A 22,873-nucleotide genomic window follows, 5' to 3' on the forward strand; every position below is an offset into this window, starting at 1 on the left:
TTTGAGACAGGGTCTTGCTGTGTTGCCCAGGCTGGCATACAGGGGAGTCATCACGGCTCACTGCAGCCTTGACCTCCCCAGGCTCAGGTGATCCTCCCACCTCAGCCTCCTGAGTAGCTTGGATTACAGCTGCGTGCCATCATGCCCAGCTAAGTTTTTTTCATTTCTTTCTTCTTTTTTCTTTTTTTTGTACAGGTGGGGTCTCACTATGTCGCCCAGGCTGGTTTCCAACACCCGGGCTCAAGTGATTTGCCTGCCTCAGCCTGCCAAAGTGCTAAGATTATGGGTGTGAGTCACCGCACCTGGCCCTTAAATTATTTTTAAATCATAAAGTATCTCAAACATAAGGAGAATACTGAGCAACATAATACCTGTGCACCTGCCACCTCACTTTATCAAATTGTGGTATTACTTGCATGATGGCTCTTTCATACGAGTTTGGGACCAGCCTGGCCAACATGGAGAAACCCTATCTCTACCAAAGATGCAAAGAATGAACTGGGCATGGTGATGCACACCTGTGATCTTAGCTACTCAGGAGGCTGAGGCAGAAGGATCACTTGAGCTTGGGAGGCAGAGGTTGCAGTGAGCCAAGATCGCACCACTGCACTCCAGCCTGGGCGATAGAGAGAGAACCTGTGTCAAACAAACCAAAAAACCAGATTTTTTGAAGCTCCTTCACAAGTGATCTCAGCAGGAGATGGAAGTCAAGGACAATTTTAACTGCTGGAGAAAGATGTACCCTCACAGTAAAGGTGACCTCTGACTGACACAGGGTCTCTGTGCTCTAAATCAACAGAGAAAAGATTGGTAACTCCATTCACTGGTCTGATATTTCTGCCAACAGAATAGGATGAAGAGGCCCTTTGTCTTAGAGGTGTTCATTGCACCCAAACCTTTACCCCGCAGCTGCTTCTTAGAGCTCAGTGCTGAGCGGAGTAGAGAACTCACCTGAACTTCAGATCAGCCTGTGGACGGAGCTCCATTCACAGGATAAGCAGTAGCTGAGCTCTGAAGGATGAAAGCCCATGTCTGATGTCTGTTGCCCCCTCCTCCCCATCCCCCGCCTCCTCCATTCATTCATTCAACACACATGGACTGTGTCCTGTGATGCAGGCACTGTGTTAGACAACAGGAACCAGAAGATGACGCCAACAGAGTCCTGGCCTCAAGAAGGTCACTTTCCTTGATAGAAAGGAGGGCACAGAGGCCCGCGCCTGTAGGCCCAGCTATATAGGAGGCAGAGGCAGGAGGATCACTGGAGCCCAGGAGTTAGAGGCTGCAGTGAGCTATGATCATACCACTGCACTATAAACTGGGCAACAGAGCAAGACTCTGTCTCAAATCTATATATAATATGTGTGTGTATATACATGTATACACACACATATATATATACACATATATGTATATATTCATATATATATATATATACCCTTGATAGGGAGGAGACAGACATATGTGTCAACCTATGTCCAGAACCAGCTAGCCTGCAACTGTGACTTTTTTTCTTTTTTTGTAGACAGAGCCTCAGTTTGCAGCCCAGGCTGGAGTGCAGTGGCACAATCTCTGCTCACTGCAAATTCCAACTCCCAGGTTCAAGTGATTCTAGTGCCTCTGCCTCCCCAGAAGCCGGGATTGCAGGTGCTTGCCACCACACTCTGCTAATTTTTGTTTTTTTTTTTTTAGTGGAGACGGGGTTTCACCAAGTTGGCCAGCCTGGTCTCAATCTCCTGACCTCAAGTGATCTGCCCACCTTGGCCTCCTAAATTGCCGGGATTACAGACGTGAGCCACTGCGCCCGGCTGGAACTGTGACTTTCTACTTGGAATGGAGCTCCCTTTCCAGCACCAAAATGTGTCTTTCCCACAGCTCATTCCTTTGGAATTTGACTTCGCAAATTCTTTGTGCAAAACATCTAACTTCTATTTCTATAACTGAACTTGATTTGAATTCCCATTGTGCTGGGTATCAGAATCTTAATTATGTCAGGTAATTAAGCAACCTCTTCTCCCTTCTTACCATAGGCTGGGGGAGAGTCGAGGCCCCAGACGGGACTGGAGTATTCTCAGTCCGAATAGTGAACGTAGAGTCATCCTCAATCCTCTCTACTCTGGTGGTCTTGAGGGGCCACTGCTACCTCCTCCTGGTCCTGACCTTGAGGCTTCTCAGCACTGGCTTTCTCTGAATTCCTTCTGTGCACAAGTAAATCATTCAGCTTCTTCCTGAACCAATAAGGATTTCTCACCGAGATAATCCTGTTCCGTGGTTACTCTACTGTTACTGAACCATGCTTGACCCAGAGGGGAACTCTGCAAAGCTCACCACCTCCCCCAGCTTCCCCAGGGAGAAAGACACACACACCCTCTCCTCTGAGACCTCCAAACCTATGTGGGTGTCTGTCATCACTGCCACTCCTGCCTCGTACCCGTGCACACCCAAGGACTGTGTTTGGTGAGGCAGATGCATTGATGTCTAAGCGTTCTTGCATCCTTAACTTTGAAACCGTAAAAGCATATTCTTTTCTTTGATCTCTGGATGTTTCATTTTGTTTTTGGTCATCTCCCTCTTTCGATGCCTCCTGCAACGAATTGTATGTGGGAGGAAGGGAGAGGCAAACATGTACAGGGACACAGAGGTATCCTGGGAGAAACTGTGACTCATACTATAAAATATTAATCACACTCACTTATATAGCACCTTGTACTTCATTTATATTTATTTATTATGTATTTATTTATTTATTGAGGCAGAGTCTCTCTGTCACCCAGGCTGGAGTGCAGTGGCGCTATCTCAGCTCACTGCAACCTCCACCTCCCGGGTTCAAGCAATTCTTCTGCCTCTGCCTCCTGAGTAGCTGGGACTACAGGCGCCTGACACCACGCAGGACTATTTTTTTTATTTTTATTTTTTAGTAGAGACAGTGTTTCACCATGTTGGGCCTCAAACTCCTGACCTTAAGTGATCTGCAAGCTTCGGCCTCCCAAAGTGCTGAGATTACAGGCATGAGCCACCACACCCAGCCAAAACATGTATTTCTCATGGAATAATTTCATGCACTAGAGCAAGCTAATTGGGAAAGTCAATAGCAAGGAACAGTAGCAATCGTTTATGAAATAGTGATTAGGTGCTGATACTTGATGCACAGTCATAGTCCCATTTAATTCTTCAAGTGAGATTCTCACTTCGGGAATTTGCTATTAGCCATTTTCCAAATAAGAGATAGAGACGAGCGAGTCTCTATCTCTGGTGCAAGGAGATTGGTGCAGTCTGTGAATGGCAAAAGTGGATATGTACCCAGATCTGTCTCAAGTCCAAATTCCAACTCATCATTTCCTTAAATGTGGTCTATTCTGCCAGGCTGGATAAGGGAAGTGGTTCTGCTTCCAAACTTAATATGTGACAGATGAGGCAATCTAAACCAAAGTCTTCTTGAGTTTGGTCAAACCATATGCTGCCAAGGCATGAATGCAAATAGCAAATAACTGTAACGAGCCATCCCAACTATGCCACAACTCACACAACTCAAAGGCAAGGGAATCCCAGGCGACAAGGTCCAGGAACAGCCACTCTGGGGAGTCTGCCACCTCTGATATTGCTCCCGTGGCACACACAGTGCCCCATCTGCCTCCAGACCTGCGCTGAAGGAATGGGGGGCAGGGGCAAGCTTTGTAGGTGTGGGTGATCCAATGGCCACTTGAGGTCTCTCAAACAAGGACCCTGTAGATGATGTTCATGGGCCAAACGGAATGCACATCTGCCCCAAAATGTGTTTCTTTTCTTTTTTTTTTGTTGAGACAGGGTCTTGCTCTGTTGCCCAGACTGGAGTGTAGTGGTGCAGTCTTGGCTCACTGCAACCTCCACCTACTGGGTTCAAGTAATTCTTCTGCCTCAAGCCTCCCAAGTAGCTGGAATCACAGGCATGTGTCACCACGCCTGGCTTGTTTTTGGTATTTTAGTAGAGACGGGGCTGGTCTCGAACTCCGGGCCTCAAGTGATTCACCCACCTCAGCCTCCCAAAGTGCTGGGATTACAGGAATGAGCCACCGTGCCCAGCCTTGTTTCTTTCTAAATGACGCTTCCTTTTTGTCTTTACAGTTCCTTCTACAAAAAACACTGCCATGGCACAGGGGCTTATGCCTATAATCCCAGCATTTGGAGAGCCCAAGGCCAGTGGATCACTTGAGCCCAGGAGTTCGAGACCAGCCTGGGTTAACTTAGTGAGACCCCAGCTCTACGAAAAATTTAAAAATTAGCCAGCCATGGTGGCATGCACCTGTGGTCCCAGCTATTCGCGAGGCTGAGGTGGGAGGATCACTTGAGCCCAGGAGTTCCAGGCTGCAGTGAAGTATGATCTGGCCACTGCACTCCGGCCTGGGCAACGGAGCAAAGTGCTGTCTTAGAATAAAATACTTTTTAAATAAACTAAAAGCAAAACAATGGGCCAGGTGTGGGTGGCTCTATCTGTAATCCCAGCACTTTGGGAGGCCAGGTGAGGCAGAACAGGGATTGAGGGGAACCAAGGCTTAAGGCATAAACAAAAGAACAGCAGATGCAGCCAGTTCTAGGCAAGATTAGGCAGCATAGAGGCCACGTGTGCATCCCGTCAATCAGAGGCTGATTGACGGCGGGGGCAGGAGGGCGAGGGGGGAGGGTGACAGCCTCTGATTGACGGCGGGGGCGGGGGTGGTGGTGCGCAAGTCTCCATTTCAGCCTCTGATTGGTCACAGGCCAATCCTTCAGAGGGTGTAACCAATCGGAGGCCTCTAACGGGCACCTAGGGGCGTTATCTAATTCTTCCAGCTTAATAAAAATCCTAATGTGGGCTATTGAGCCGTTTGCTCTATCCCGCTCATGCTGTGTGAATTGTACTTTCGCTTCAATAAATCTGTCTCTTCCTTACTCCGGTTTTTTCTTTTGTTTCTTTTCGTTGCTTTGATCTTTTGTTACTTTGTGCATTTTGTTCAATTCTTTGTTCAACACGCCAAGAACCTGGGCAATCCACGGTCAAGACCTTCCATCCAGTAACAGAGGCAGCACGATCCCTTGATGCCAGGAGTTCGAGACCAGCTGGGGCAACAAAGTGAGACCCTGTGTCTACCATCTGTCTGTCTATCTATCTGTCTGTCTATTTTTTTTTTTTTTTTTAATTATCTGGGCATGGTGGTGCATGCCTGTGGTCTCAGCTACTCCTCAGGCTGAGGTGGGAAGACCGTCTGAGCCTGGGAGTTGAGGCTGCACTGAGCTATGATGGCACAACTGCACTCCAACCTCGGTGACAAAGCGAGATCCTGTCTCTAAATTAAATTAAAAACAATACCACCAAAACAACAGCAGGTTGGGCGGTGGTGTCTCACGCCTATAATCAGAGCACTTTGGGAGGTCGAAATGGAAGACCGTGTGAAGCCAGGAGTTCGAGAGCAGCCTGGGCAACAGAAACCTCACCTCTACAAAAAATATAACTGGCCTTGGTGGCGGGCGCCTGTAATCCTAGCTACTTGGGAGGCTGAGGCAGGGGGATTGCTTGAGTCCCAGAGGTTGAGGTTGCAGTGAGCTGAGATCCCGCCGTTACACTCCAGCCTGGATGACAAACTGAGATCCCATCCAAAAAAAGCCAGTGCCCCGCTGAGTTTTTCCTGAAACGAGAAACCCTCGCCTGTAGCCAGGAGAAAAGTCCGCGAGCCAGCAAAAAACAAACTCGGCCAGGAAACAGATAACAAGGCCACCCTGGCGTGCCAGAAGACGACGCTGCGAGGCGGGTTCTTCTTCCTGGTCAGCGGTGATCGCTTCCGGGGTGGTGGCGAGGGAGGCGGAAGTGTGATGTTGTAGCAGGTGGCTGCTGTCTGTGGGCGGCTGTGGGAGGCTCCCGAGGTGGGGGGCTGGGCCAGGATGGCTGCAGCGGCAGCCAGGGCAGGGAGCGGACCCTGGGCGGCCCAGAAGAAGCAGTTCCCGCCGGCGCTGCTGAGTTTCTTCATCTACAACCCGCGCTTCTGGCCGCGGGAAGGAGAGGTATGCGGAGGGGGCGGCGTCGGTGCTCCCCGGGGAGGTGGCCCTGTGGTTCTGCCCACCTCGAGCGGCACTGACCTAGCCTGCGTTGTGCCAGTTGCGAGCCCGGGCGGGGGGCTGCGGCGGGGTCTTGACAGCAGGCGGGGACCGCTTGAGGTCCTGGGTCCACGCTTGTCTGTGGAATAAAGCCCCGTCAGGTCTGGTATCACTCCACACCCCAGGTTGAGGCTGTTTGCGCTTTGCTTTGCGTCAGTTCTGGGAAACTAAAATTGAACTTGGCTTTGTTAAGTGGGTAGTCCCCAACTAGAAGCGTGGAAGCAGAGTGGCAGACGCTAGCCTTCAAATGATACAAGCCTGGAGGACCCTGTAAAAGTTTTCACCGAAATGAGGAAATTAATTCCGGGGCGTGTGTGTGTGTGTGGGGGGGTGTGGGGGTGTGGGTGTGGGTGGTTTTTCTGAGGTGGGGACGGCGACTTTCTCAAAGGATGTCCGGAGCTGTGTTTCATTACCAGCAAGTCAGAGTTCTTTTAAAGACTGTCCAGGCTGGGCGCCCTGACTCGCGCCTGTAATCCCAGCACTTTAGGAGGCGGAGATGGGAGGAGTACTTGGGGCCAGGTGTTCCAGACCAGCCTGGGCAACATAGCAAGACCCCCAGCTCTACCAAAAAAAATAATAATAATCGGAAAATGAGCCAGGCGTGGTGGCACGCACCTGTATTTCCATCTACTCAGGAGGCTGAGGACAGAGGATCGCTTGAGCCCAAGTGATGGAGGCTGCAGGTGAGCTGTAATTGGGCCACTGCACTACAGCCTGAGTGACAGAGACCCCATCTCCAGAAAATGAAAAAGAAAAAAAAAAAAAAACTCGTCAGTTCAAATGCCTGGGAACTGGCTGGATTTAATTTTCAGGGAGCTATGTGTCTGCAGATGTGCACACCTTTATTTCTTACAAGCATTGGTGTATTACAAATTAGCACTAGGAAAGAAATCTGGAGACTTGAGTTTTCATAAAAATTACCTGGTGCTACTTCAGATGTGACTTATTGACTATCGAAATTGCCTTTCTGACTGGTGGGCAGTATTTGCACAATGATGAGATATTTCCTGTTCTTCTTCTTTTAAATAGAGACAAGGTCTCACGGTGTTGCCCAGGCTGGTCTTGAACTCCTGAGCTCAGGTGATCCTCTCTTCTCGGCCTCTCAAAGTGCCAGAATTACAATTCCTGTTTTTCTAAAACCGGTTTTTCTTTTGTTTTGTCATTAGCATGTGCGCCACAAGAGGTCGACACTGAACTTAGCGTTTTCAGTAGCTAAGATGAAATGTTTCTCTTCATGATGTGCTTCTCTTTCCTCAGTTTCAGGAGGAAAATAAGATTTGATTTTATCATCCAAATGAGGTAGAAGAGAAGAGGCCGGGCGCGGGGGCTCAAGCCTGTAATCCTAGCACTTTGGGAGGCTGAGGCGGACGGATCACGAGATCAGGAGATGTAGACCACCCTGGCTAACAAAATGAAACTATGTCTCTACTAAAAATACAAAGAAATTAGCCAGGCGTGGTGGCGGGCGTCTTTAGTCCCAGCTACTCGGGAGGCTGAGGCAGGAGAATGGTGTGAAACCGGGAGGCGGAGGTTGCAGTGAGCGGAGATTGCACCACTGCACTCCAGCCTGGGCGACAGAGTGAGACTCCGTCTCCAAAAAAAAAAAAAAAAAACAGAAAAAGAATGAGAAGAGAGAAGATTAGAAATGTCGGATTGTGTGAAGCCATTGTACAGTTTACAAGGTAATACCTCTAAGCGTGCCTTTTAGAGTTCAGTGAATTCTTAAAACTGCTGCTGGAGAATTGTCCCAAAGATAATTTTTTCACCTTTGTAAGACCTTTAGCCCATCAAAACCTGCAAAATCTTTACATACACAGAAGAACAGACAGTTCTTTAATGAACCAGAAGGAAATTTCTGGATGGTCATGATATTTACATACACAGTGTATCTTTCTGAGATTGTATGGTGAAGTTACGGGTGATCTTTGCTATTCAGAATTTAGGAAAGTTCTCTGGCTGTTGCATCCAAATAAAATTACAATAAAATTGGTTGCAATTTTAAAATCAAGTTCTTCCTATTTGCTTTATTCGTTCTTGGGGCTGCTTTAAGAAGCTGTGTGTCTGGTGCTGTCGCATGTTCAAAATTTTTAAACTAAGGCAAAATAAAAAACATGGTCTAATGAATTCATTGTATAAATTGAGTATATCAAACTTTGTGGGTTGTTCGGAATCCTATAATTGAAAAACAGTAAAGATGGAAACAAGTTATTGAATATCAAGAGGAGGAGTTGTTGGTAATGTGTCATTGTTTATTTATTTTTTTTAAATGTATTGATTAGTATGTTGAATGCCTTACTTGGTCGGATTTAAACTAGGTGGCTTTTGCGGAAGTTTCTCGGGGTATATAGCAAAGGTTTATGTTTATCATTTACACTAGCACAATCTTTTAAAAATATATATGCACCCTATCTCACTAATAGCTTCTATTCTTCATCTATATTGAAAGCCCTCCTCTACTAAGGCTTACTGATTCACAAATTAGAATGTAAACACTTCTGGCTGGGAACAGTGATTCACACCTGTAATCCTAGTACTTTGGGAGGCCGAGGTGAGGTGGGCCGATCACTTGAGGTCAGGGGTTCAAGACCAGCCTGGCCAATATGGCAGAACCCTGTCTGTACTAAAACTACAACAACTGGCCAGGGATGGTGGCACACACCTGTCATCCCGGCTACTCGGGAGGCTGAGGCAGGGGAATCTCTTGAACCAGGGAAGCAAACGTTGCAGTGAGCCAAGATTCCACCACTGCACTCCAACCTGGACAACAGAGCAAGACTCCCATCTCAAAGAAAAAAAAAGAACAGAAACACTTTTTTTCAGCACACGACTATGGTGGGACAAAGTTTATAAACATTATACTGTTTGGCCAAGAGTCAGTGTACCTTTGCCATCTATCCAGTGGACATTGATTTTCCCTTGAATTGAGATGTGTGCTGTGTTTTCGTGTTTGCAGGACAAGGTTTATAGTTCGCTGCCGCAGCAGTGCTACAGCATGTAGAAGGTAAGCATGGCATTCTTTTTGAACTGAGAGTCCAGCCACTTACCCCTATTTCTAGGCTCCACGGGTGTTTAAAGAGAAATCTGTAAATGACTGCAAAGTGACTCTATCTTAGAGAAGAAAATAATGAGACCTTTGAAACAGGTAGTGAGGTTTATGCCTACATTTATTCAGTAAGTATTGAACTCCCTTCTCTTTTCTCAGCCTTATAGTAGGAATGTGTCCCCAGTGATGAAAATGTGTGTCTATGCGCTCAAGGAACGTACAGAATGCAGATAATTTTATGATGTAAAAAGTTCAGTGAGGCAGGGCACAGTGGATCACACCTGTAATTTCAGCATTCTGGGAGGCTAAGGCGGGAGGATTGCTTGAGCCCAGGAGTTCAGGACCAGTCTGGGCAATATAGCAAGATGTCATCTCTACAAAAAAATTTTATAAAAGTTAGCCAGGTATCATGATGCATGCCTCTACTGCCAGCTACCTGGGAGGCTGAGGTGGGAGGATCACTTTAGCCTCAGAGGTGGAGGTTGCAGTGAACTTTGATTGTGCCACTGCCCTCTACCCTGGGCAACAGAGTGAGATTCCATCTTAAAAAAAAAAAAAAAAAAGATGGTGATTCCGTTCATTCAGTGAAAACTGAAAAAAGACAAAAATGTGGATGATATTCTGAATGTAAATTGAAATTCAGGGTAAGTTGAAATTTTTGAAAGATGCCTAGAGCAATTAGGTGGTTTCATAAATAAAACAGCATCACATAACAGTATTTTTTGTAACATATTTTTAACTTAAGTTTTGTCATGTAAATATTCTCTGTATTGAAAAGAACTGGGAGATTTAATAAGCTGAATTAATAATTCCCCAGAGCCTATATCTTGCCTGGCATAGAGGAGAGAGCAAAAGTAAAAATCTATGTTAATTATTGAATTGACGCTTCCTTGGTTCACAAAAATTGGCTGTCATAAGTGTGACTTTGACTTACTTGATCCCTCTTGTTTTTTGTTTTTTGAGACGGAGTTTTGCTCTTGTTGCCCAGGCTGCAGTGCAGTGGTGTGATCTCGGCTCACCGTAGCCTCTGCCTCCCAGGTTCAAGCCATTCTCCCGTCTCAGCCTCCTGAGTAGCTGGGACTACAGGTGCGTGCCACCGTACCAGGTGAAGTTTTTGAATTTTTAGTAGAGGCAGGGTCTCACCATGTTGGCCAGGATGGTCTTGATCTCCTGACCTCCATGATCCGCCCTCCTCGGCCTCCCAAAGTGCTGGGATTACAGGTGTGAGCCACCGCGTCCGGCCAAACTTTCTGATGAAAACTCTTAAGTCCTCCTAAGCTAAGGACAGGAGTTATAGCTTACATGAAGTTTAAAGCCAGACCCACCGATTTGAGGAAGCAATTACTCTCTTGAAGGAGAAAAGTCCGAAAACATAACGATGAAATCACTAGGACCTAACTGGCATGTGGAATGATTTTCTGCTTATGAACTATCAACTTTAATTTCATTTCCAGATGGCATGGTCTCAGCTGTTATACAGTGTTTATAAATGTTCTAAATCAAGGGAATTTGTATCAACCTTCTAGACTAAAATATTTGAGTTCTTAATTTGCTTTAATTAGGATAACCTTTTTCTTCAAGTGAAGAGAATCGTATTTTTACGTAGTTTTTTTCAGAAAAGATAGGCTGTATTTTCTAGCAGTTACAAATTTGTTATGTATGATGATCTCGTTCTTGGAACATTCTTGAATCTAATGTCTCTAAGGTGTGTACAGGAAGAAATGAATAACACAGAAATCAAAGATGAAAGCATTAGAAGACAATTGAGTCTGTCAGAACTGCAAAATATTGCTGAGTGTGGATTGCTCAGAAATCTGAGAACATGACTTGTGAATTGCTTCTATTCAAAATGCAGACACAATGCCGGGGTTTGTTTATTTGTTTCCGATTTTTCAACACTCTTTTCTATGCAAAAGGTGTCCAAACTATGCAGACCCACAGAATCTAACAGATGTCTCTCTATTCCTCCTCCTAGAACTCTCAGGGGATCCAGAACTGCAGCCGGTCCTCGCTGGGCTGTTCCTGCCCATGTGCCTGGTCACAGTGCTGGGGAACCTGCTCATCATCCTGGGCATCAGCGCTGACTCCCACCTCCACACCCCCATGTACTTCTTTCTCTCCAACCTGTCCTTGCCTGAAATCGGTTTCACCTCCACCACGGTCCCCAAGATTGTGGACATCCAATCTCACAGCAGAGTCATCTCCTCTGCAGGCTTGCCTGACTCAGATGTCTCTTTGCCATTTTTGGAGGCACGGAAGAGAGACATGCTCCTGAGTGTGATGGCCTATGACCGGTTTGTAGCCATCTGTCACCCTCTATATCATTCAGTCATCATGAGCCCGTGTTTCTGTGGCTTCCTAGTTTTGTTGTCTTTTTTTTTCTTCTCAGTCTTTTAGACTCCCAGCTGCACCACTTGATTGCCTTGCTAATGACCTACTTCAAGGATGTGGAAATTCCGAATTTCTTCTGTGATCCTTCTCAACTCCCCCATATTGCATGTTGTGATGCCTTCACCAATAACATCATCATGTATTTCCCTGCCGCCATGTTTGCTTTTCTTCCCATCTCGGGGACCATTTTCTCTTACTCTAAAATTGTTTCCTCAATTCTGAGGGTTTCGTCGTCAGGTGGGAAAGTATAAAGCCCTCTCCACCTGTGGGTCTCACCTGTCAGCTGTTTGCTGAGTTTATGGAACAGGCGTTGGGGGGTACCTCAGTTCAGATGTGTCATCTTCCCCCAGAAAGGGTGCAGTGGCCTCAGTGATGTACACGGTGGTCACCGCCATGCTGAACCCTTTCATCTACAGCCTGAGAAACAGGGATATTAAAGGTGTCCTGCGGCGGCCGTACGGCAGGACAGTCTAATCTCAATATCTTATCTGTTCTATTCTTTTGTAGTGTGGGTTAAAAAAGGCAGCAAGTTCAAATAAGAATGATATCACAGGGTGAACACCCACTGTGATATTAGGAGTAATACCTCCCTAGGATACAAAAAATACTGTCACGGGATTTACACACATGGGGTACACCCACTGTGATCTTAGAAGGAATATCTCCCTATAATATGAAAAATATCACAGGGTGTGCACACTGTGTAATGTTACGAGTAATCTTTACCCTGGATATTACGACTAATATCAAGGGTGTACACACATGGGGTACGCGCACTGTGATATCAGGAGTTGTATCTCCCTAGGGTGTTATGAATCATATCACAGGGTATATACTACGTGTGTACATCCACTGTGATATTTGAAGTCATATCTCTCTATGAGATTACAAATAATATCAAAGTGTATGCACCCCTGTGACCTATTAGGAGTAACATCCTTCCAGGCTATTACAGATAATGTCACAAGGTGAACACCTCGTGTGACATTTTGTACACCTTCTGTGACATTAAAAGAAACATCCTCCTAGGATATTACAAGTAATGGCACAGTGTACACACATGGTGTACACTGCCTGTGCCATCAGGAGTAACATTCCCCTAGGATATTACGAATAATATCACAGCAGGTGTACACACATGGTGAACATCCCATGTGACATTAGGCGGGACATGCCCCTAGGATATTAGGAATAGTATCAAAGTCGTTGAACATGCATGATCTACACCCCCGGTGACATTAAAAGTAACATCCCCCTAGGATATTGTGAAGAATGTCACAGGGAGTACACCCCGTGTGACAGGAGTAACATCCCCCGAGGATAGAACGAATAATATCAGAGGGTGTAGATGCATTGTGACCTTAGTAGTAACATCTCTTTAGGATATTGTAAATCATATCACAGGGTGTACACGCATTGTGACATAGGTAGTAACATCCCGCTAGGATATGATGAGTAATATCACAAGGTGTACACCCCCTGTGACAACAGTAGTGACATTCCCCTAGAATATGACGAATAATATCACAGGAGGTGCAGCCCCTGTGATTTACGAGTAACATTTCTATAGAATATTACAGGTCGTATTACTGTGTGACTCTGTACACCCCGTGTGACATCAGGAGTAACAGCCCACAAAACTATTACGAATAATATCACAGGGTGAACACCCCCTGTGAGAAGAGGAATAATGTAGTTTTAGGACATTATGAATGATATGACAAGGTGTATACACCCTGTGATGTTAGGAGCAATATCCGTCTAGGATATTAGGAATGATATCACAGGGGACACACCTCCTGTGACATTAGGATATTACGAATAATATCCCGAGGTGTACACGCATTGTGACAGTACTAACATCCCTGTGGTATACTATGAATAATATCACAGGGTGTACATCCCTGTGACATTAGGAGTAATGTCCCCTTGAATAGGAGGAATAATATCAAAGAGGATACACACCCCTGTGACATTAGGAGTAACGTCCCCTTGAATAGGAGGAATAATATCACAGAGGGTACACACCCTGTGACTTTAGGAGTATCACTGCTCTGGAATATGAGGAATACTGTCCCAAGGTATTAACCCCCTGGGACCTGAAGAGTAACATCCCACTGGAAGATTAGGAATCATATCAGAGTGTGTACACCAACTGTGATATTAGGAGTCCTATTTATTTTTAGGATATTGGGAATAATATCCCAGTAGGCATACACAAATAGTATGTACGTGTACGGTGATATTAAGAGATATCTCCCTAGGGTACTGCGAATAACATCACAGTGGGTGTACACCCAGTGTGATATTTGAAGTCATATCTCCCTAAGATATGATCAAAAATATCAAAGGGTGAACCCTATCTGTGACATGAAAAGTAACATCTCTGTGGATATTCCGAATAATATCACAGGGTGTACACAGCCTGTGACGTTAGGAGTAGCATCCCCATAAGATATTCCGAGTAATATCACAGGGTGTACAACCCATGTGACATTAACATCTTCTTAGGATATTACGAACAACCTTAGGATATTACAAACGCCCCCTGTGACTTTAAAAGTAACATCCCCCTAGAATATTAGGACTAATATCAAGGGCGTACACCCCGTGTGACATTAGGAGTAACATCTCCCTAGGATAGTAGGAAGAATATCACTGGGTGTACACCCTCTGTCTTGTTAGGAGTAACACCCTTCTAGGATATTATGAAGAATATCACAAGGTGTACACACACTGTGATATTCGGAGAGAGATCTCCCTGTGATGTAAGGTACATCACAGAATGTACACGCAGGGTGTACACCCACTGCGACGTTAAAAGCAGTATCTCCCTATGAGAGTATGAGAAATATCAAAGGGAGAACACTCTCTGTGATATTAGATGTAATGTTTACCATGGATATTACAAATAATATCACAGAGTGTACCCACGTGAGGTACACCCACTGTGGTATTATTTGTACTGTCTTAGATACAACTCTACTATAACACAAAAAGCTATAACTGTAATATCTCTGAGATACTACAAATAATATCACAGCGAGTCTACACATAGTGTACACCCACTGAGATTTACAGTGATATCTCCCTATAGGACTACAAATATTATCGAAGTTTGTGCACCCCCTGTGACCTTAGGAGTAACATCCTTCTGGATATCGGGAATAATAAGGCATACACAACCTGTGACATTTTGTACACTCTTTGTGACATTCAAAGTCACAGCCCCCTAGTATATTAGGAATAATATCAAAGGCAGTTGACGCACACGGTGTACACCCCATGTGACATTAGAAGTAACATCCCCCGAGGATATAATGAAGAATATCAGAGAGTCTAACTGCACGGGGACATGAGGAGTAACATCTCCTAAGGACAATACGAGTAATATCAAAGGGTGTACACTCATTGTGAAATTAGTAGTGACTTCCCGCAAGGATATTACGAATTTTATGACAGGGTCTACATGCCCTGTGACATTAGTAGTCACGTTTTCCTAGAATATTACGAAGAATATAAAAGGGTGCACAGGACCTGTGACTTACGAGTAATATTTCTAGAGAATATTAAACGTAACACCACTGTGGGTACACCCTGTGTGACATTAGCAATAACATCCCACAAAACTATAACGAAAAATTTGACAAGGTGTACACCCTCTGTGACATTAAAATCAACACTTCCCTGGAATATGACGATATTATCACAGAGTGTACATTCCCTGTGATATGAGGAGTGACATCTTCTAAGGATAATACGAGGAAATTGACAAGGTGGAGAAACGGTGTGACACAAGGAGTGAGATCCCACTAGCATATTACGAATCATATCAAAGGGAACATACCTCATGTGACAATAAAAGTAACTTCTCATTAGGAGACTAACAAAAACAACCCAAGGTGTACACACATTTTGACATTCTTCTTTAGGCCCGCTAGGATATTGGGAATAAAACAAGAGTGTATAGAGTCCTGTGACATCAGGATTAACATTCCTCTACAATATTAGGAACATCGCAAGGTGTATACCAACAGTGACTTTAATAGTGGCATCTTCCACAATACGGAAAATAATGTGCCAGGGGGTCAAACAAGAGTGGCAGAAGAGAACACCGTTTAAGAGTAATGGATTAATACACGCCGGCGATGAGAGGAGTAATATCAACGATCTCCCCCCCCGGATACTACGATTCACATCGTAGGGGGGAGAGGGAACACCCTGCGAAGCGTGGAGCAATAACACCCCGATTGGGGAGTGGGAGCCAGCCCCCTAGTCCCCCCCTGGCTCCCAGGAGCCCCCTCGCAGGGGGGTGAGGCACCCCCCGCGAGGCGGGGAGTGGGAGCCAGCCCCCTAGTCCCCCCCTGGCTCCCAGGAGCCCCCTCGCAGGGGGGTGAGGCACCCCCCGCGAGGCGGGGAGTGGGAGCCAGCCCCCTAGTCCCCCCCTGGCTCCCAGGAGCCCCCTCGCAGGGGGGTGAGGCACCCCCCGCGAGGCGGGGAGTGGGAGCCAGCCCCCTAGTCCCCCCCTGGCTCCCAGGAGCCCCCTCGCAGGGGGGTGAGGCACCCCCCGCGAGGCGGGGAGTGGGAGCCAGCCCCCTAGTCCCCCCCTGGCTCCCAGGAGCCCCCTCGCAGGGGGGTGAGGCACCCCCCGCGAGGCGGGGAGTGGGAGCCAGCCCCCTAGTCCCCCCCTGGCTCCCAGGAGCCCCCTCGCAGGGGGGTGAGGCACCCCCCGCGAGGCGGGGAGTGGGAGCCAGCCCCCTAGTCCCCCCCTGGCTCCCAGGAGCCCCCTCGCAGGGGGGTGAGGCACCCCCCGCGAGGCGGGGAGTGGGAGCCAGCCCCCTAGTCCCCCCCTGGCTCCCAGGAGCCCCCTCGCAGGGGGGTGAGGCACCCCCCGCGAGGCGGGGAGTGGGAGCCAGCCCCCGTCCCCCCCTGGCTCCCAGGAGCCCCCTCGCAGGGGGGTGAGGCACCCCCCGCGAGGCGGGGAGTGGGAGCCAGCCCCCTAGTCCCCCCCTGGCTCCCAGGAGCCCCCTCGCAGGGGGGTGAGGCACCCCCCGCGAGGCGGGGAGTGGGAGCCAGCCCCCTAGTCCCCCCCTGGCTCCCAGGAGCCCCCTCGCAGGGGGGTGAGGCACCCCCCGCGAGGCGGGGAGTGGGAGCCAGCCCCCTAGTCCCCCCCTGGCTCCCAGGAGCCCCCTCGCAGGGGGGTGAGGCACCCCCCGCGAGGCGGGGAGTGGGAGCCAGCCCCCTAGTCCCCCCCTGGCTCCCAGGAGCCCCCTCGCAGGGGGGTGAGGCACCCCCCGCGAGGCGGGGAGTGGGAGCCAGCCCCCTAGTCCCCCCCTGGCTCCCAGGAGCCCCCTCGCAGGGGGGTGAGGCACCCCCCGCGAGGCGGGGAGTGGGAGCCAGCCCCCTAGTCCCCCCCTGGCTCCCAGGAGCCCCCTCGCAGGGGGGTGAGGCACCCCCCGCGAGGCGGGGAGTGGGAGCCAGCCCCCTAGTCCCCCCCTGGCTCCCAGGAGCCCCCTCGCAGGGGGGTGAGGCACCCCCCGCGAGGCGGGGAGTGGGAGCCAGCCCCCTAGTCCCCCCCTGGCTCCCAGGAGCCCCCTCGCAGGGGGGTGAGGCACCCCCCGCGAGGCGGGGAGTGGGAGCCAGCCCCCTAGTCCCCCCTGGCTCCCAGGAGCCCCCTCGCAGGGGGGTGAGGCACCCCCCGCGAGGCGGGGAGTGGGAGCCAGCCCCCTAGTCCCCCCCTGGCTCCCAGGAGCCCCCTCGCAGGGGGGTGAGGCACCCCCCGCGAGGCGGGGAGTGGGAGCCAGCCCCCTAGTCCCCCCCTGGCTCCCAGGAGCCCCCTCGCAGGGGGGTGAGGCACCCCCCGCGAGGCGGGGAGTGGGAGCCAGCCCCCTAGTCCCCCCTGGCTCCCAGGAGCCCCCTCGCAGGGGGGTGAGGCACCCCCGCGAGGCGGGGAGTGGGAGCCAGCCCCCTAGTCCCCCCTGGCTCCCAGGAGCCCCCTCGCAGGGGGTGAGGCACCCCCCGCGAGGCGGGGTGGGGCCAGCCCCCCTGGCTCCCAGGAGCCCCCTCGCAGGGGGGTGAGGCACCCCCCGCGAGGCGGGGAGTGGGAGCCAGCCCCCTAGTCCCCCCCTGGCTCCCAGGAGCCCCCTCGCAGGGGGGTGAGGCACCCCCCGCGAGGGCGGGGAGTGGGAGCCAGCCCCTAGTCCCCCCCTGGCTCCCAGGAGCCCCCTCGCAGGGGGTGAGGCACCCCCGCGAGGCGGGGAGTGGGAGCCAGCCCCCTAGTCCCCCCTGGCTCCCAGGAGCCCCCTCGCAGGGGGTGAGGCACCCCCCGCGAGGCGGGGAGTGGGAGCCAGCCCCCTAGTCCCCCCCTGGCTCCCAGGAGCCCCCTCGCAGGGGGGTGAGGCACCCCCCGCGAGGGCGGGGAGTGGGAGCCAGCCCCCTAGTCCCCCCCTGGCTCCCAGGAGCCCCCTCGCAGGGGGGTGAGGCACCCCCCGCGAGGCGGGGAGTGGGAGCCAGCCCCCTAGTCCCCCCCTGGCTCCCAGGAGCCCCCTCGCAGGGGGGTGAGGCACCCCCCGCGAGGCGGGGAGTGGGAGCCAGCCCCCTAGTCCCCCCCTGGCTCCCAGGAGCCCCCTCGCAGGGGGTGAGGCACCCCCGCGAGGGCGGGGTGGGGCCAGCCCCTAGTCCCCCCTGGCTCCCAGGAGCCCCCTCGCAGGGGGGTGAGGCACCCCCGAGGGGCGGGGAGTGGGGAGCCCCAGTCCCCCCTGGCTCCCAGGAGCCCCCTCGCAGGGGTGAGAGGCACCCGCGAGGGGCGGGGAGTGGGAGCCAGCCCCCTAGTCCCCCCTGGCTCCCAGGAGCCCCCTCGCAGGGGGGTGAGGCACCCCCGCGAGGCGGGGAGTGGGAGCCAGCCCCCTAGTCCCCCCTGGCTCCCAGGAGCCCCCTCGCAGGGGGGTGAGGCACCCCCCGCGAGGCGGGGAGTGGGGCCAGCCCCCTAGTCCCCCCTGGCTCCCAGGAGCCCCCTCGCAGGGGGTGAGGCACCCCCCGCGAGGCGGGGGTGGGAGCCAGCCCCCTAGTCCCCCCTGGCTCCCAGGAGCCCCCTCGCAGGGGGTGAGGCACCCCCCGGGGGCGGGGAGTGGGGCCAGGCCCTAGTCCCCCCTGGCTCCCAGGAGCCCCCTCGCAGGGGGTGAGGCACCCCCCGCGAGGGCGGGGTGGGGCCAGCCCCCTAGTCCCCCCTGGCTCCCAGGAGCCCCTCGCAGGGGGTGAGGCACCCCCGCGAGGCGGGGTGGGGGCCAGCCCCCTAGTCCCCCCTGGCTCCCAGGAGCCCCCTCGCAGGGGGTGAGGGGCACCCCCCGCGGGGCGGGGAGTGGGGCCCGCCCCTAGTCCCCCCTGGCTCCCAGGAGCCCCCTCGCAGGGGGTGGGCACCCCCGAGGGGGGGTGGGGGCCAGCCCCTAGTCCCCCTGGCTCCCAGGAGCCCCCTCGCAGGGGGTGAGGCACCCCCGCGAGGCGGGGAGTGGGGCCAGCCCCCTAGTCCCCCCTGGCTCCCAGGAGCCCCCTCGCAGGGGGTGAGGCACCCCCGCGAGGCGGGGTGGGAGCCGGCCCCTAGTCCCCCCTGGCTCCCAGGAGCCCCCTCGCAGGGGGTGAGGCACCCCCGCGAGGCGGGGTGGGAGCCAGCCCCTAGTCCCCCCTGGCTCCCAGGAGCCCCTCGCAGGGGGTGAGGCACCCCCCGCGAGGGGCGGGGAGTGGGGCCCTAGTCCCCCCTGGCTCCCAGGAGCCCCCTCGCAGGGGGTGAGGCACCCCCGCGAGGGCGGGGAGTGGGGGCCAGCCCCTAGTCCCCCCTGGCTCCCAGGAGCCCCCTCGCAGGGGGTGAGGCACCCCCCGCGAGGGCGGGGAGTGGGCCAGCCCCCTAGTCCCCCTGGCTCCCAGGAGCCCCCTCGCAGGGGGTGAGGCACCCCCGCGGGGCGGGGAGTGGGAGCCAGCCCCCTAGTCCCCCTGGCTCCCAGGAGCCCCTCGCAGGGGGTGAGGCACCCGCGAGGGCGGGGTGGGGGCCAGCCCCCTAGTCCCCCCTGGCTCCCAGGAGCCCCCTCGCAGGGGGTGGGGCACCCCCGCGGCGGGGGTGGGAGCCAGCCCCCTAGTCCCCCCTGGCTCCCAGGAGCCCCCTCGCAGGGGGTGAGGGCACCCCCGCGAGGGCGGGGGTGGGGCCAGGCCCCCTAGTCCCCCCTGGCTCCCAGGAGCCCCCTCGCAGGGGGTGAGGCACCCCCGCGAGGGCGGGGAGTGGGAGCCAGCCCCCTAGTCCCCCCTGGCTCCCAGGAGCCCCCTCGCAGGGGGTGAGGCACCCCCGCGAGGGCGGGGGGTGGGGCCAGCCCCTAGTCCCCCCTGGCTCCCAGGAGCCCCCTCGCAGGGGGTGGGGGGCACCCCCGCGAGGCGGGGTGGGAGCCAGCCCCCTAGTCCCCCCTGGCTCCCAGGAGCCCCCTCGCAGGGGGTGAGGCACCCCCCGCGAGGCGGGGTGGGGCCAGCCCCCTAGTCCCCCCTGGCTCCCAGGAGCCCCCTCGCAGGGGGTGAGGCACCCCCGCGAGGGCGGGGTGGGGCCAGCCCCTAGTCCCCCTGGCTCCCAGGAGCCCCCTCGCAGGGGGTGAGGCACCCCCGCGGGGCGGGGAGTGGGAGCCAGCCTAGTCCCCCCTGGCTCCCAGGAGCCCCCTCGCAGGGGGGGGCACCCCCGCGAGGCGGGGTGGGGGCCAGCCCCCTAGTCCCCCTGGCTCCCAGGAGCCCCCTCGCAGGGGGTGAGGCCCCCCGAGGCGGGGTGGGGCCAGCCCCCTAGTCCCCCCTGGCTCCCAGGAGCCCCCTCGCAGGGGGTGGGGCACCCCCCGCGGCGGGGAGTGGGGCCAGCCCCCTAGTCCCCTGGCTCCCAGGAGCCCCCTCGCAGGGGGTGAGGCACCCCCCGCGAGGCGGGGGTGGGGCCAGCCCCTAGTCCCCCCTGGCTCCCAGGAGCCCCCTCGCAGGGGGTGAGGCACCCCCGCGGGGGCGGGGTGGGGCCAGCCCCCTAGTCCCCCCTGGCTCCCAGGAGCCCCCTCGCAGGGGGTGAGGCACCCCCGCGAGGGGCGGGGAGTGGGGCCAGCCCCTAGTCCCCCCTGGCTCCCAGGAGCCCCCTCGCAGGGGGTGGGGCACCCCGCGAGGGGGGGTGGGGGCCAGCCCCCTGGCTCCCAGGAGCCCCCTCGCAGGGGTGAGGCACCCCCCGCGAGGGCGGGGTGGGGGCCAGCCCTAGTCCCCCTGGCTCCCAGGAGCCCCTCGCAGGGGGTGAGGCACCCCCGCGAGGGCGGGGTGGGGCCCAGCCCCTAGTCCCCCCTGGCTCCCAGGAGCCCCCTCGCAGGGGGTGAGGCACCCCCGCGGGGGCGGGGGTGGGGCCAGCCCCTAGTCCCCTGGCTCCCAGGAGCCCCCTCGCAGGGGGTGAGGCACCCCCGCGAGGCGGGGGTGGGAGCCAGCCCCCTAGTCCCCCCTGGCTCCCAGGAGCCCCCTCGCAGGGGGTGAGGCACCCCCGCGAGGGCGGGGTGGGAGCCAGCCCCTAGTCCCCCCTGGCTCCCAGGAGCCCCCTCGCAGGGGGGGGGGGCACCCCCCGGGGGGGGAGCCCCCTAGTCCCCCCCTGGCTCCCAGGAGCCCCCTCGCAGGGGGTGAGGCACCCCCGCGAGGGCGGGGAGGGAGCCAGCCCCTAGTCCCCCTGGCTCCCAGGAGCCCCCTCGCAGGGGGTGGGCACCCCCGCGAGGGCGGGGAGTGGGAGCCAGCCCCTAGTCCCCCCTGGCTCCCAGGAGCCCCCTCGCAGGGGGTGAGGCACCCCCGCGGGCGGGGAGTGGGAGCCAGCCCCCTAGTCCCCCTGGCTCCCAGGAGCCCCCTCGCAGGGGGTGAGGCACCCCCGCGGGGCGGGGAGTGGGGGCCAGCCCCCTAGTCCCCCCTGGCTCCCAGGAGCCCCCTCGCAGGGGGTGAGGCACCCCCCGCGAGGGCGGGGTGGGGCCAGCCCCCTAGTCCCCCCTGGCTCCCAGGAGCCCCCTCGCAGGGGGTGAGGCACCCCCGCGAGGCGGGGAGTGGGGCCAGCCCCTAGTCCCCCCTGGCTCCCAGGAGCCCCCTCGCAGGGGGTGAGGCACCCCCGCGAGGGGCGGGGAGTGGGGCCAGCCCCTAGTCCCCCCTGGCTCCCAGGAGCCCCCTCGCAGGGGGTGAGGCACCCCCGCGAGGCGGGGTGGGGCCAGCCCCCTAGTCCCCCCTGGCTCCCAGGAGCCCCCTCGCAGGGGGTGAGGGCACCCCCCGCGAGGGCGGGGAGTGGGAGCCAGCCCCCTAGTCCCCCTGGCTCCCAGGAGCCCCCTCGCAGGGGGTGAGGCACCCCCGCGAGGCGGGGAGTGGGGGCCAGCCCCCTAGTCCCCCCTGGCTCCCAGGAGCCCCCTCGCAGGGGGTGAGGCACCCCCCGCGAGGCGGGGGTGGGGGCCCGGCCCCCTAGTCCCCCCTGGCTCCCAGGAGCCCCTCGCAGGGGGGGGGCACCCCCGCGAGGGGCGGGGAGGGGGCCAGCCCCCTAGTCCCCCCTGGCTCCCAGGAGCCCCCTCGCAGGGGGTGAGGCACCCCCCGCGGGCGGGGGTGGGGCCAGCCCCCTAGTCCCCCTGGCTCCCAGGAGCCCCCTCGCAGGGGGTGAGGCACCCCCGCGAGGGCGGGGGTGGGAGCCAGCCCCTAGTCCCCCCTGGCTCCCAGGAGCCCCCTCGCAGGGGGTGAGGCACCCCCGCGAGGCGGGGGTGGGCCAGCCCCTAGTCCCCCTGGCTCCCAGGAGCCCCCTCGCAGGGGGTGAGGCACCCGCGAGGGGCGGGGTGGGGGCCAGCCCCCTAGTCCCCTGGCTCCCAGGAGCCCCCTCGCAGGGGGTGGGGCACCCCCGCGAGGGCGGGGGTGGGGCCAGCCCCCTAGTCCCCCCTGGCTCCCAGGAGCCCCCTCGCAGGGGGTGGGCACCCCCCGCGAGGCGGGGAGTGGGGCCAGCCCTAGTCCCCCCTGGCTCCCAGGAGCCCCCTCGCAGGGGGTGAGGCACCCCCGCGAGGGCGGGGTGGGGCCAGCCCCTAGTCCCCCCTGGCTCCCAGGAGCCCCTCGCAGGGGGTGAGGCACCCCCGCGGCGGGGGTGGGCCAGCCCTAGTCCCCCCTGGCTCCCAGGAGCCCCCTCGCAGGGGGTGGGGGCACCCCCGCGAGGGCGGGGGTGGGGCCAGCCCCTAGTCCCCCCTGGCTCCCAGGAGCCCCCTCGCAGGGGGGTGAGGCACCCCCGCGAGGCGGGGGTGGGGCCAGCCCCTAGTCCCCCTGGCTCCCAGGAGCCCCCTCGCAGGGGTGGGGGGC

The 22,873-nt window shown here is 56.0% G+C and overlaps 1 long non-coding RNA gene and 1 pseudogene across 1 annotated transcript in view; both read left to right on the plus strand.

Annotated features, from left to right (window-relative positions):
* Positions 1-22,873, plus strand: part of LOC134761667 (uncharacterized) — a 113,630-nt gene that overhangs the window by 25,455 nt on the left and 65,302 nt on the right. The gene's annotated exons all lie outside the window — the stretch shown is intronic.
* LOC134761666 (olfactory receptor 7E24-like) lies at positions 5,205-12,018 on the plus strand (annotated as a pseudogene).

The sequence above is a fragment of the Pongo abelii genome, chromosome 6 (assembly GCF_028885655.2).
Source record: "Pongo abelii isolate AG06213 chromosome 6, NHGRI_mPonAbe1-v2.0_pri, whole genome shotgun sequence".
In the NCBI taxonomy this organism is placed as follows: Eukaryota; Metazoa; Chordata; class Mammalia; order Primates; family Hominidae; genus Pongo; species Pongo abelii.